At 36.6% G+C, this 12953-nt stretch overlaps 1 protein-coding gene across 4 annotated transcripts in view; it reads right to left on the bottom strand.

Annotated features, from left to right (window-relative positions):
• LOC123864209 (gamma-aminobutyric acid type B receptor subunit 1) overlaps positions 1 to 12953 on the bottom strand; it is a 126035-nt gene that overhangs the window by 66847 nt on the left and 46235 nt on the right. The window lies entirely within an intron of this gene.

The raw sequence follows: 12953 nt of genomic DNA, 5'->3' as shown, positions 1-12953 counted from the left end.
ATCCAATATTACAGAAGCGTAGAAATTCCGCGATCTTGCCAAGAACTTTATGACGCTCTCCGTGCCCCGTATATACCATAAAGTTGGAATTGAAAATTCTATTTTACAGGCGGTTTTATACTGAGTCGTTTTTGTATATTGCCCTACTTTTATATTCCTAGAAGAATTCCTAGAAAATTTTCTCCTCTTCCTAGAAAACGTCTAAGGCGTTGCGAATATTTACTTAAGAAGTAACCCAAGAACAATGCATACAAATGGATAAGAGTGCAGTCTTTTGATAACTCTTCTTTGCAAAGATCTCTTCTTTGCAGAAGATCGGGAAGGTGAAGCTCTACTGCTGTTGTCAGCTCAGTAGGATTTGTTATCTGAATCAGTCGCGGTGGTAGAGTCTATAACCTAGCAAATAGAGCCTGTAAAGAAGGCCTATTACTAATCAGTAATCACCATTCATATTAAGAGGAAGTGAGTTTGTTAGTTTATTGGTCGATCCTTGAATCAAGAGCAACGGACCGACGAGTTTTTTTGATGTTTTTTTATAGAGTTGTACAGTGACACAAACTAGTTTTTATGTCAAAAAATCAAAGAGCTCTGTTGGTAAAACGGAACGCAGCCCATAGACGATGTATTCACCTGACACATCTGTCATTCTACTACCTCTTGTCTCCGCCGCGTAAAGTTTGTTCTCCTATTGTATTTTGTAAATCAATTTAAATAATTATAATTAAAGCCTAAATTCTAAGCCCATGTTTTAATTAACATCTCTTCAAGCTCCAAGAGAGCTCCACGGGATTTTTAAAAGCCTTAGTACACGCGGTTGAAATCCCGGGCTTCAGCTAATATGAAATATTATATACTTTGTCTAATTTTTAAGTTGTCTGATATGAAAACGTAGAGGATGTCATAAAACAGAATACTAAGTTGGTGTATCGGAAAAACTATACCTACAAAATGTATTTCCGATACGCGAACAGTGGTGTGAGCCCAACGGACCGTAGCGTGAAACCGAACATCACACACCATTGACATCAATCCCCTAAGCTCCTATTATCACGATACATTGCGCGATATGTCATAGCGAGAGATATGTGGCCTAGTTGCGAGAAGTTGCGAAGAGAAGAAAACGATTGCGTTAATTAAGCAGCTAGACTTGACTTTTGGTACAGTCAAGAAACTGCTAAACGCGTCTAGGAACCGTGGTCCAGGGAGTCGTCGCACATTACTGTGTGACGAGCTTTGTACCATGTATACCACCGGAACCTGTGACCTCCTGCTTTGCTTTGAACCATTGACTACGTATTGAAGGGCTATTTCAAATAAAATTCGAGTCCTATAAAGCTGTTAAAGTATTTGAAAGCAAAAACCAGTTACAGCTCTTTTTTAATTTTGTCAACATAGAAGTCGGATACCAAGTCACGTTTTTGTTTAATCAAGGGGTTAAACTTGGGTTAAATTACTACTTGGCAGCTACTTTTTTATAAAAGTTGCCAAGGAAATCGCCGTGTCCTGTAGACTATAAAACCCGCTATAGTCGAGTATTTAACAAACTTAAATAGTTTATTAGCACGCTCATTTTTCTCGAATGACGTGGATGTTGTTTAAACTGCTTTATTTATTCAATGTCTAATTTGTAGTAAAAGGAAAGTAAATTGTAGTCAGCGTCCAGCTCCAGACTATGCCGTGTTTACAAAGACCACGGAATAGGCAAAAGTACTTGGCGTTAATGAGCAACTAAATAGCCAACTTTGTACAGAGTTTTATAGGGCTAGTTTAGACATCATGAAATTCACGCGAAAACAAACTGCGTGGGCCGCAGACCAACCGTTTATTCACATTAACATAGGTTTGTATTTATAACTCGTTCACACAGGCTGCGTAAGCGTAGACGTAGAGCGTACCATTGCGTTGTAATGTATGGAACTGTATGAAACAAGGCACACCGCTTGCGTAAATCGTGGACGTATGCTTAACCCGGTGTGTTAGGGGTTTACGCGCGTCACTAGTGTCACTACGCACGTGTCACGTGTACGCAATTGGTGTGAATCGGCCTTTATACTCAATCGCGACTGTCAAAAAAATACCATAAAGGCATCTATTAGCTATTTTGGCCACGACATCCGCCGCGGAAATGAAAGTATTGAACTAATTGTGGTTGGCAAGAGACCTCGAGGAGGATCCCCAACCTGGTGGTCAAACCAACTTAAAGAAACTAGGATGCTGTTCAGATGGCTAAAAGTAAGACGCAATGGATTGACATTATTTACGGTAAGATGTTGACTCGCTAGGGAGGTGATCACGATCCACATGTCCTAAATGGGCCGATTGAAGAGAGAGAGAGGGAGCCAAATAATTAAAACTGCACGTTGTTCTTAAGACCTAAGTAACTGGAGTGTGTTTAATTCAAAAAACCAGCCAAGTGCGAGTCAGACTCGCGCATTGAGGGTTCCGTACTCGGGCTTTTTTTTCGACATTTTGCCTAATAAATCAAAAAATGCTGTACCTACATTCTAAAAATCTGTTATAGAATGTACAGGTAAAGCTTTATCATATGATACCCCACTTTGTATAGTCATCTTAAAATTGAAAATACTAATTATTTGTTCAATCTTTCTTGTGATGTAACCACAAATTCACAGTTTTCGGATATTTCCCTTTACTTGTGCTATAGGACTGCCTTTCAAGATTCTAGGTCAATGGGAAGTACCCTATAGGTTTTCTTGACAAACACGACAGACGTACAGACGGACAGACAGACAGCAACGTATAAGGGTTCCGTTTTTCCTTTTGAGGTACGAAACAATAAAAATTGAAAATATGATAAAATACAGACAGAGTGATTGGGAAAAGAATATTTAAGTGATTATTTTAGTAACATGATATGATTGGATCAAATCGAATGAACTTACTCGCTGGATCAGGTGCCATCACTAAATAATTAGCGACTCGCATGATAGGTATGGGCTAATTGGTTCATGCCTATATTGTATTAATCTTCTCAAGTAGACGATTTCAGGAATTTCCTTATAACCTAGCTATAACTGTTACATTAATAAATCTACTTTATTGCTATTGCTGGCAATGATCACAAGGATGCTAATAAATGAAAGCTTTTATAGTGTTGACGATCCATTCGATAAATAAAAATTTATAAATTCGTTTCACGCGAATCCCTTGATGATAAATTTAAAATGATTGGGATTCTTTCAGTTGCTTCGCAATATATTTGTAATAATACCTCTAGTTTTTGTGAGAGAAAAAATATTAATCTTTATGAATGAAGAGGATACGTAAAATCCACTTACTACAGATCAGCAGTTTTAAGTTTGCGTTTTTGAGATCTGCCAGTTACATATAAACAACTAGAGGATGCCCGTGACTTCGTCCGCGTGGATTTAGGTTTTTAAGATCCCGAGGGAACTGTTTGATTTTCCGGGATAAAATGCCTATGTCAACTACAGGGACGCAAGCTACCTCGGTACCAAATTTCATACAAATCGGTTAAGCGGATAGGTTTTTAGGAATCCCGTGGGAACTCTTTGATTTTCCGGGATAAAAAGTATATATCCTGAAGCCGTCCCCGGGATATAAGCTAACCCTGTACCAAATTTCGTCGGAATCGGTTAAACCGTTGTTGGCCCGTGAAGAGGTAGCAGACAGACAAACAGGCACACTTTCGCAATTATAATATTAGTATGGATGGATAATGTGTGCACACAATATAATTTTGTATGTAACTGACAGAATCAAAAACGCAAACTTAAAACGCCCGCACAAGAACGCCATGAATTGGTAACACTGCTACGTCGCCGTCTGCGTTAAGTACGAAAATCCTTTGTGGGCTGATGAGTATCTAATATTATTAATATAATTTAATTATGTTTATACATATATGCCTCTGATATCTGTAATAGATTTTTATAGTTATACAAAATTTCAACCTTACAACTCAAATAGTTTAAGTATTTGAATGTAAGTCTACAGTAGTTCGGGACAGTAGACGCCGTGGTGACCGCGCTCGCACCGATCGCCACGTCATAGTTGTGATGTGACACACAGACAAACGGACAGATGGAGCCAACGATCTATTAGGGTTCCTTGTTTTATTACAGAACCCTAAAAAAGAGGTGTTTAATTTCTTACTTGTACATTACATAGTGTAGTTAAACTGCAGCGTAGTTAGGTACTTTGTTATATTTTAGAAAAGTTTATCGCATATACTACGCCACCCTCTCCCCAAGCGCAAACGAAGATTTCCCATTTATGTACTCAATACTTAACTCATCGCGTACTTGCCTATCCATCTACCCATCAGCACTTGTACGAAATTGACCTTAATTGAACGTTACAGCGCACTTTGTTTACCGACGCCGCCGCAAGTGAGAAATTATGTAAATTAAATTCGCTCTTACAGCGCTGCTATTTTGTGATAATGACTATAAATACCTGGGATTTTATTGGATAACAGAGAATCTTGGTAACGGAACTCAAGAACTCTACGCTGCAATTGCATCTAATTTCTAAAGTAAAGAAAGTCATTTTCACAACGTGCAGGTAAAGTTTAAGATAACAAGTAAATCTATACTATCTATACTAATATTATAAAGAGGAAACCTTTGTATTTTTGTATGTTTGTATTGAATAGGCTCAAAAACTACTGTACCGATTTCAAAATTTCTTTCACCATTACTTAGAGGGATTCTTCCGAATCCGTATAGGCTATATTTTATCCCGGAACACCCGTGCGTAGCCGGGGCGGGTCGCTAGTTGACATATAACCAGGTTTATTTTACGGAACATTCATAATCAAATTTATAATTCAGGCTTTAGAATCCGGGGTTCAATCAGACCACCCTACCTTAAATATCAATTCATGGTTGGCTATATTTTATCGCTTGTGGATTTCTTATTTTTGAACGTACTTAACAAGTATATGAAATGCCTCGTCACTGCTTCCCCTCAAAAGTCTAAGCAAATACAATCATTACGATTCTTACGGCATTGATTAATTATTTTTCTTTCCTATTCGTAACCACGATTTGTTAAGGCTTTTGTATAAATAACACGAAATACCACCGTTTTCACGGTTTATATGACTTGGTTTTTACAACACAATAGTTTGTTACCATGAAAACTGCACGAAAGTTAATGATTTTGACCTTCGCGATAAGCGCTGTATAGAAATAAGGCTTTCGCTTTCAACGGCACAATACGCCGTGCCGCATGAAAACATCAAGAAGTACACGTTTTATGTAGGTCATGAATGCGTAAGGGCGGTGCTTATGTACCCGCGAGGAGTGCTTAGTACAAGGATTTATACGAGAATGAATAAAGCTATGATATGATTGACGTAGTGTTGAACTGAATGGTGGTGATTAAAAGAAAAAAAGCACTTTACGTATGCGTATGAATGTTTCGTGATATTGTAATGGAGAATTATTATGTCTCGTCGCAATATTTATACATAAAACGTTGTCGCTTATAATTTTTTAAACTTTTTTTATAAGTAAGTAAATTTCTATGCGATCACTAAGTAAACCACTTTAAAGTAGGTATGATATACCTAATTATATCTATACTAATAAAATGAAGAGGTAAAGTTTGCAAGTTTGTTTGTACTTAAGGGGTAGTTTCTGAAACTACTTTTGAAAATTTTGAAAATTCTTTTACTAGTAAAAAGCTACATTATTCCTGAGTAACATAGGCTAAATTTTATTTTCGTACGGGTAATAATAAGCTTCCCTTATTAGCCGGGGTGGTTCTCTAATAGCTAATGAATATATATTTTTACCCGACTACGGCAAAGCCGAAAGGAAGGGTTATGATTTTAGTTTTACAAAAATTATATTCATCAATTTGTTACATTTATGTTGTATAAATAAATCCTTATTAAATTTTTGTAATTTAATAATAAGAAACTCTAAGCTCTTAGTTTTGTTCACTAAGCCTTTGTCTTTCTGACTGAATTGTTATATTGCTTATAACTATAATAATCTCTGTTCAGAAATTTCAGTTCATGAACATAACAATTATAGAGCAAAGGTAGGTACACCAAAAGTGCTCGAGGCCATACGTGTACCAGTACCTACTAGGCATGTATTATTCACTAGGTAAGGTATATATATCTACATGGTACGCTAAGTTTAATTTACATCTCATAATTAGATTTCATCAGTTTTTTATCTGACTACTTAATGACTAGATTGCAATGAAAATTAATATACTAATATATTAATGAAATTTAGATACTAGGTAAAATATGCTTAAAATGCTGGGGCTAATAACTTGAGATTTATGTGCAAGTAGATTCTCTCTATTTATGTTGACTCCCACTAAGAAAAGAATTTGAAAAATTCCTTTGGAGCATTTTGAAAACATGAATCCAGGTGAATAAAGTCCAGGAAATACATAACATAAAACTAATCTGCAATATTTATAACTTTAATCTCTTGAAAATTAAGTTATATATAGTAAAATGTGATCACTTTTCGTAGGAATATGTACCTCTTTCATTTTATTAGAAAATACTCGCAGTATGTTGTTTTGCATGAATTTCAGTAAAATCCTGTGAAGGCATATAAGCATGTATATTATAACGTACTAGCTGATACCTGCGACTTCGTTCGCGTGGATGTAGGTTTTTAAAATTCCCGTGGGAACTCTTTGATTTTCCGAGATAAAAAGTAGCCTATGTGCTAATCCAGGGTATAATCTATCTCCATTCCAAATTTCAGCCCAATCCGTCCAGTAGTTTTTGCGTGAAGGAGTAACAAACATACACACACACACACATACAAACTTTCTCCTTTAAAATATTAGTGTGATTTTTTTAATAATATTGCTTTATGGAGACTGTAATGCAATCTAATTAATCTGTGTCTAAAAGCTGTTACAGTTGCAGTTTGTTTACATTCTCGTCTCTATGATATTCAACATAACTGCTATACATATTCATTACAAAGTTCATGGTCGCATCTGGCGTTCGGGAAGTTCTATTTAAACTTATCCCATTAAATCCTAATTTTAATGTTGTTTGCATTATTTGATTAATATCTGTTATTTACGCCCTTAAATTTGATGACATCTGGTAAAATTGTATAATTAAGTTGTGATAACTGCAACGTATCTTAACTGGTCCGAATAATGCGATACTTATAATATATCTACTAGTATTGATCGCCATTCTGATATACCTACCTAATCGGTTATTAGTAATTAATTACCTACCATAGATAATTGTGTATAATCACTATTCAATATTATGAATGTGAAAGTGTGCTTGTTTCTTGGTTGGCTTGTCCTTCAATCATATCGTGATAGAGCAACGGATTGACGTGATTTTTTGCATGGGGTATTCAAGACCTGAAGAGTGGTATAGGCGATTCAGGATCAAATCGAGAGTTGCCTCACTCTAGTTCACCCTGCTAGGCCAGTGTAGTAGCGCTACCATAGATTACCCAAATTAAATCTCTAGAAAAAAAAAATGCATTAAGTAGGCACTTGGTTAGAAGTGTAATGAAATAAATTGTATATATTTTTGTCATAGATTTATATTATTACTTAACTGCCCTATAAACGAATGGATAAATTATATTTTTGTACCAAACCAGCACTATTAAAAAAATATATACTTTTTTATTATTTATCGAAAGGTTGGAAAAGCTGTATTTTTTCCTCTTTTTTTAATGCAAAACTCGCATGCAATTACGCGCTATGTGCACAATTTCATGCTGCATGAACTCCACGATGAATTTGTTCCCCTTTTTTATTTGCGAACTTATTTTTTAACCTAAAAAAAGGTGAATTTTAACTGCACTGCGTATGCGTATTTTTATTACGCGTACTGGCGTTGTATTTTAACTACAACTTAGGTACTGGGGAATGCGACAGAATGGAATCCGAAGAGCTCTATGTTTATGTTTTAGTTTAAACGCGAGGGAATTAAAAGATACTAGCTGATGCCCGCGACTTCGTCCGCGTGAGTTTAGGTTTTTCGAAATTCCGTGGGAACTCTTTGATTTTCCGGAATAAAGAGTAGCCTATGTGCTAATCCAGGATATTATCTATCTCCATTCCAAATTTGAACCAAATCCGCCCAGTTGTTTTTGCGTGGTGGAGTAACAAACATACACACAAACTTTCACCTTTATAATATTAGTGTGATAGTGTGAAAGTGTGATACTAGCTAGTGATTTCTATGATGAAACTCTAGAAACACTATATTTCAAGTGCTGATTTTCAGGGCATATTCGTTTCTGCATTTTACTCGCATGTGAAGATGTTATTTTTCCACCACGAGAAAAAGACGTCAGCAAATATTACACTATTTCTTACAAAAGCAGACTAAAGTGCACATTGCAGGCGGTACGGTTAGCAGATGGTATTATGTTAACAGTATAATATGCTTCGTTCTGGCTTATATCAAATATTTTAACCAAGAATAACCGGCTAAGTTTGCTTTTTAGGGCTCCGTACGTCCGAATAAAAAACGGAACCCTTATAGGATGACTCCTGTCTGTCCGACTGTCAGAACAGCTTCGAATCTACTGGACCTATTGGGTTGAAATGCGGAGCACATATTATGAGCACTTTTGGAGGTAAATAAAAAAAAGTTTTTCAAACTGTATCAAAACAAAATGCTGTGTGTATGAAATGAAAAGGCTTATTGTGGGGGTCTCTAATATATAATATTTCTTATAATTTTAAAATAAATTATTTCAAGGTTAGGTATTTTATAAATTGATGGAAATTGATCATTCCCCCTCGCTTATTTCCAAAATTACTGAGTTTTAAATTTTTATTCATCTTACAGAACTCTTTCTTGAACTCGTCCTTGACCGGTTATTTATTTATTCGCTTCTATATCACGTCTCACCAAATAATCTGCAATACGTAGCGGAAAAGCTTTCCTTCTGAATTATGTAGATACATCAAAACTTTCAGCGTTTCTTATCGAATTTTTTTATCAGTTGTTTGTATCGGTCGAATGCCTCGCTGCCCGAATCCCTTAAAAGTTAAGGAAAGTTTCTAAATTAATAACGTAGCCTGAAACATTTTCAATATTGGCTGTTTTTCTAAGCGTGCAAGGGAGCCAGTGGTATTATGTATAATAACAAATTGTACCATGAGTTAGATTTAATACCTCCATCAAAACAGATCATGAGATATTAAAGTCATTGTTATATTAAAGTAATCTCATAAGTATCTAAAAAAATATCTACCACTAATAAAAAGCTGTAAATGCTGGTTATGCTACGATTATACATAAATATATATGAGACTAGCTGATGTCCGCGACCTCGTCTGCGTGGATTTAAGTTTTTTTTTTAAAATACCGTGCGAACTTTTTGATTTTCTCGGATAAATAGCCTATGTCCTTCCCTGGCGATGTAACCTAAGTCTGTACCTTTCATCAAAATTGGTTTAACTGTTGGACCGTGAAAAGTCAGCAGACAGACAGACAGATAGACTGATACACTTTCGCATTTTTAATTTTAAGTATGTATAAGAAAATAATGAAAAAATATGTTTGTATATAGGTAACCTAAGCACTTTATTTTTCCTAATAAAAAAGGTAGGCAGATATTTTTGATGTATGATGATGTAACCTGTTGTATGAAAACTCTATTAATATAAAATAGGTACGTAATACAGGACCAGCTCCCTCGGTATCACCAGCTGTGACAATAAAGCGTATATACCTACTCATAGGCCGGCTGAGCTCGTTTATTGTATTGGCGTCACTCAGTAAAGCAGGTATTATTTAAACATTTGTATCAAATTATTGGAATGTCTTCCCAAAACCTACACAAAAAACACAGGTTCAATGTGTAGAGGTTATCCGAGAGTTTTAATGTATGGATAATGAATGAATGTGCAAACATTTGTTACACACAACTCGTTGTAGTTTGATAAGCCCTAGCGCCCTGTATCCATATCATGATAAGCAAACAATACACCCTTCAAATATCGGCTTCTGCAGCTTTGAAAGTCTAAGTATATCGGATCAGCAGGATTATTTTCAAGACTAGGCATTGTATAAACAGGTTGTTGCTGATATCCAATATTCTGTAGGTTACCTGGGGCGTAAAAATTAACAGATTTTGAACCCCCGACCCAAGAAGAGGAGGTTTGTTGTAGTTTAATCTGTGTACCTATCTGTGGCATCGTAGCTCCTAAACTAATGAACCGATTTTAATTTAGTTTTTTTGTTTGAAAGGTGGCTTGATCAAGAGTGATCTTAGCTATAATCCAAGAAAATCGGTTCAGCCGTTTGAAAGTTATCAGCTCTTTTCTAGTTACTGTAACCTTCATTTGTCGGGAGTGTTATAATTTTTTAATTTACACTTGTTTATTCTTTTTTTGAAGTGTCGAATTTTTTATCTATAGAAAAGTTGTTGTTCTCATTCAACGTTGACGGAACTATAACTATAATTCATAACATTAGCAAGGCTGTGATATTTGCTCGTTATAATAAAGTGTATTCTCTTGAATTCTTGTGCTTTTATTACTTTCTTCCCTGGTAACCCTTCCCTTTCAACGGTTATAGTAGTGGGCTGAATTCCAAAAGTTCGGCGGTTCAAACCCCAGCCGTTGCACTATGTCGTACCCACTCCTAGCACAAGCTTTACGCTTAGTTGGAGGGGAAAGGGGAATGTTAGTCATGATTAAAATGGCTAATATTCTTAAAAAACAAATCCCTGTCCAATGTATTGGAACCGGTAAAGTAGTAATCGAAGGGCAGGCGAAGCCACAGGAACGACGAACGTAAGGACGTAAGTATTTGTTGCTCTCCATAGTAGAAATATTTTCCTCTGTTGACAGGCACACTACGGCCGTTTCTTTTAGCGGTGCGGCGCGGTATTGCTATTTTCGGCATATTATAATGTACCTACCCGAAAGTTGAATAAGCCCGTGTATAATTGTCTGACTTCGGTAATAGGTATAAGTATCTAAATCAAAACCGCTGTACGCTTTCAGAAATCGCACATTAAAATATAGGTGTAACAAAGTTGTCTTTGGCGCTCGGTAAGCTTTCGATAAATACCGCGTACCTCGGTAGGTACACATCAAACAGACTGAGGCTGTAATCTATAGAGCGCACTTTGACTTTGCTTTAGACACTGTTAAAACGAGACAGTTTTATACCGCTGGCATAAATCTGTTTCGTTTTAACTGAAACTTAAGTCTAAGCAAAGTCAAAGTCAAAGTCAAAGCGCTCTATAGTTTTCAACCTGACACTGCGGCCACTGCCGCACCGATAAATCTCTAAGCAGATTGTTTAACCACAAGCTGAGGTGATAGTGCTGTACACATGGATGAAGATGAAATGAGGCATGCATGACTTGCAGCGAGCTCAATTAATTGGAAGCTATTGCAGAAGACATCCGTTCACCTCTAACCTTTTATTGGTAAAACGTTGGCGCAGACATCGTCTTTAAGTAATGAAACTCTCAGCTAAGATAAAGTCACGTAAAGTAAAGCCAATTAAAAGTTTTCACAGATAGAATTTAGATAGATGGAGAAATGCCCACATGGGAAAGAATTGTGTGTACCTAAATAGTAAGAGAATAAGTGTCGACTACAGGGATAACTGCTGAACAGGGCTATTTTAGAAACTAATATCTGTGTCTGTGGTGTTTTAGATTTTTTTAAAAATATGTAGTTTTAAAATTACAGGGGCTCAAAGATTTGTATGTAAATTTTTAAGACCGTGTAACTTTCAAACTGAATATTTTAACAGAAATCTGGAAAACCACAGACATAGATATTAGTTTCTAGAATATGTCTGCAAAATTTCATGGACTTTGGTTGCTTAGTATTCAAATGAAATTAGAACTACGTTTGTATGAAGCGAGTGACGGAGAGACCCCTCTGAAGTAGCCGCATTTTAGTGGTGGCCGCTGAAACGCTGGTTGCTACCGTCAACGCGCAACGATGATTACGATTATGATAGCTACAACCATTATAACCATGCAACACATATTATGATTACAAGCAATATCAACAGCTAACTGATTTCATCATTGTATACAGCGTTGCGCGATTACTTATAACGTGAGTCTAGCCGTGTTCCAGTTTCAAACTCAGGTCTCAGAGAAGGCATGATTTGATGACATCCCTCGTGAAGTGGTGAGAGCTGTGGTCTTACAAGCTGAAGGTCCCGGGTTCGATTTCCTGCAGGAATAACTTGGAATTTACAATTACTGAATAATTGTCTATGGTCTGGTCCAGGGAGGCTTCAGGCCGGGACTAGATACCTAGATACCTATCGGCAAAGCCGAGCTGCCAAGTGACTAAGTGGTATGATGCTGTGTCTTCTTCTTCGTAGTAACACTCTTGGCAGAGCGGTCGTGGTCATCACGAAGCAACGTGTTTGAGGCCAGATGTTATACCTACGCCTCACGAGCATTCGCCACTTCTCCCTGCTGTGTAATATGTAGGTTGCTTACGCGTTGAATTTGAACAAAAGGCGATACAAAATTATTTAGGTTAGATTAAGAAATATCTGTAAGACAATAACTTATAAGATTTTATTATAATTAATGTTAGTCCATAAGAAGAGTCGATCATAAGCCTCCAACAAATAAAGACGTCACCAACAACGCTCTCCATCATTCAAACCCAACCAAAACAGTTTAATATTTCATGGCGACCCTGCCAGTCGGTGCGTGCCTAAACTAAGTGCGCGCACCGGCTGGGCACCGATGAAGACGAAGACCACAAAAATTCCAAAAAAAATTCAAGAAGTCAAGATCTAGCTAATGAAAAAAAGACAATAAATCCAAGTCGAAAATAACAATCAAGAACCACAAAATATATCAAGAAAGAAACAACAACGAAATTAATTCTCTAAAGGGAAGATTTCAAGCCACATTCATCGGCCCAGCATCACCGTGCGTCCAAGGTTATCCCGGCCACAACTAGGAGGTGTCCAGGGTATTCCCGGCCCAGTTCGA

The sequence above is a fragment of the Maniola jurtina genome, chromosome 4 (assembly GCF_905333055.1).
Source record: "Maniola jurtina chromosome 4, ilManJurt1.1, whole genome shotgun sequence".
Classification (NCBI taxonomy): Eukaryota; Metazoa; Arthropoda; class Insecta; order Lepidoptera; family Nymphalidae; genus Maniola; species Maniola jurtina.
The sequence above is the reverse complement of the archived record's forward strand: the minus strand, read 5'-3'. Positions and strand labels throughout refer to the sequence as shown.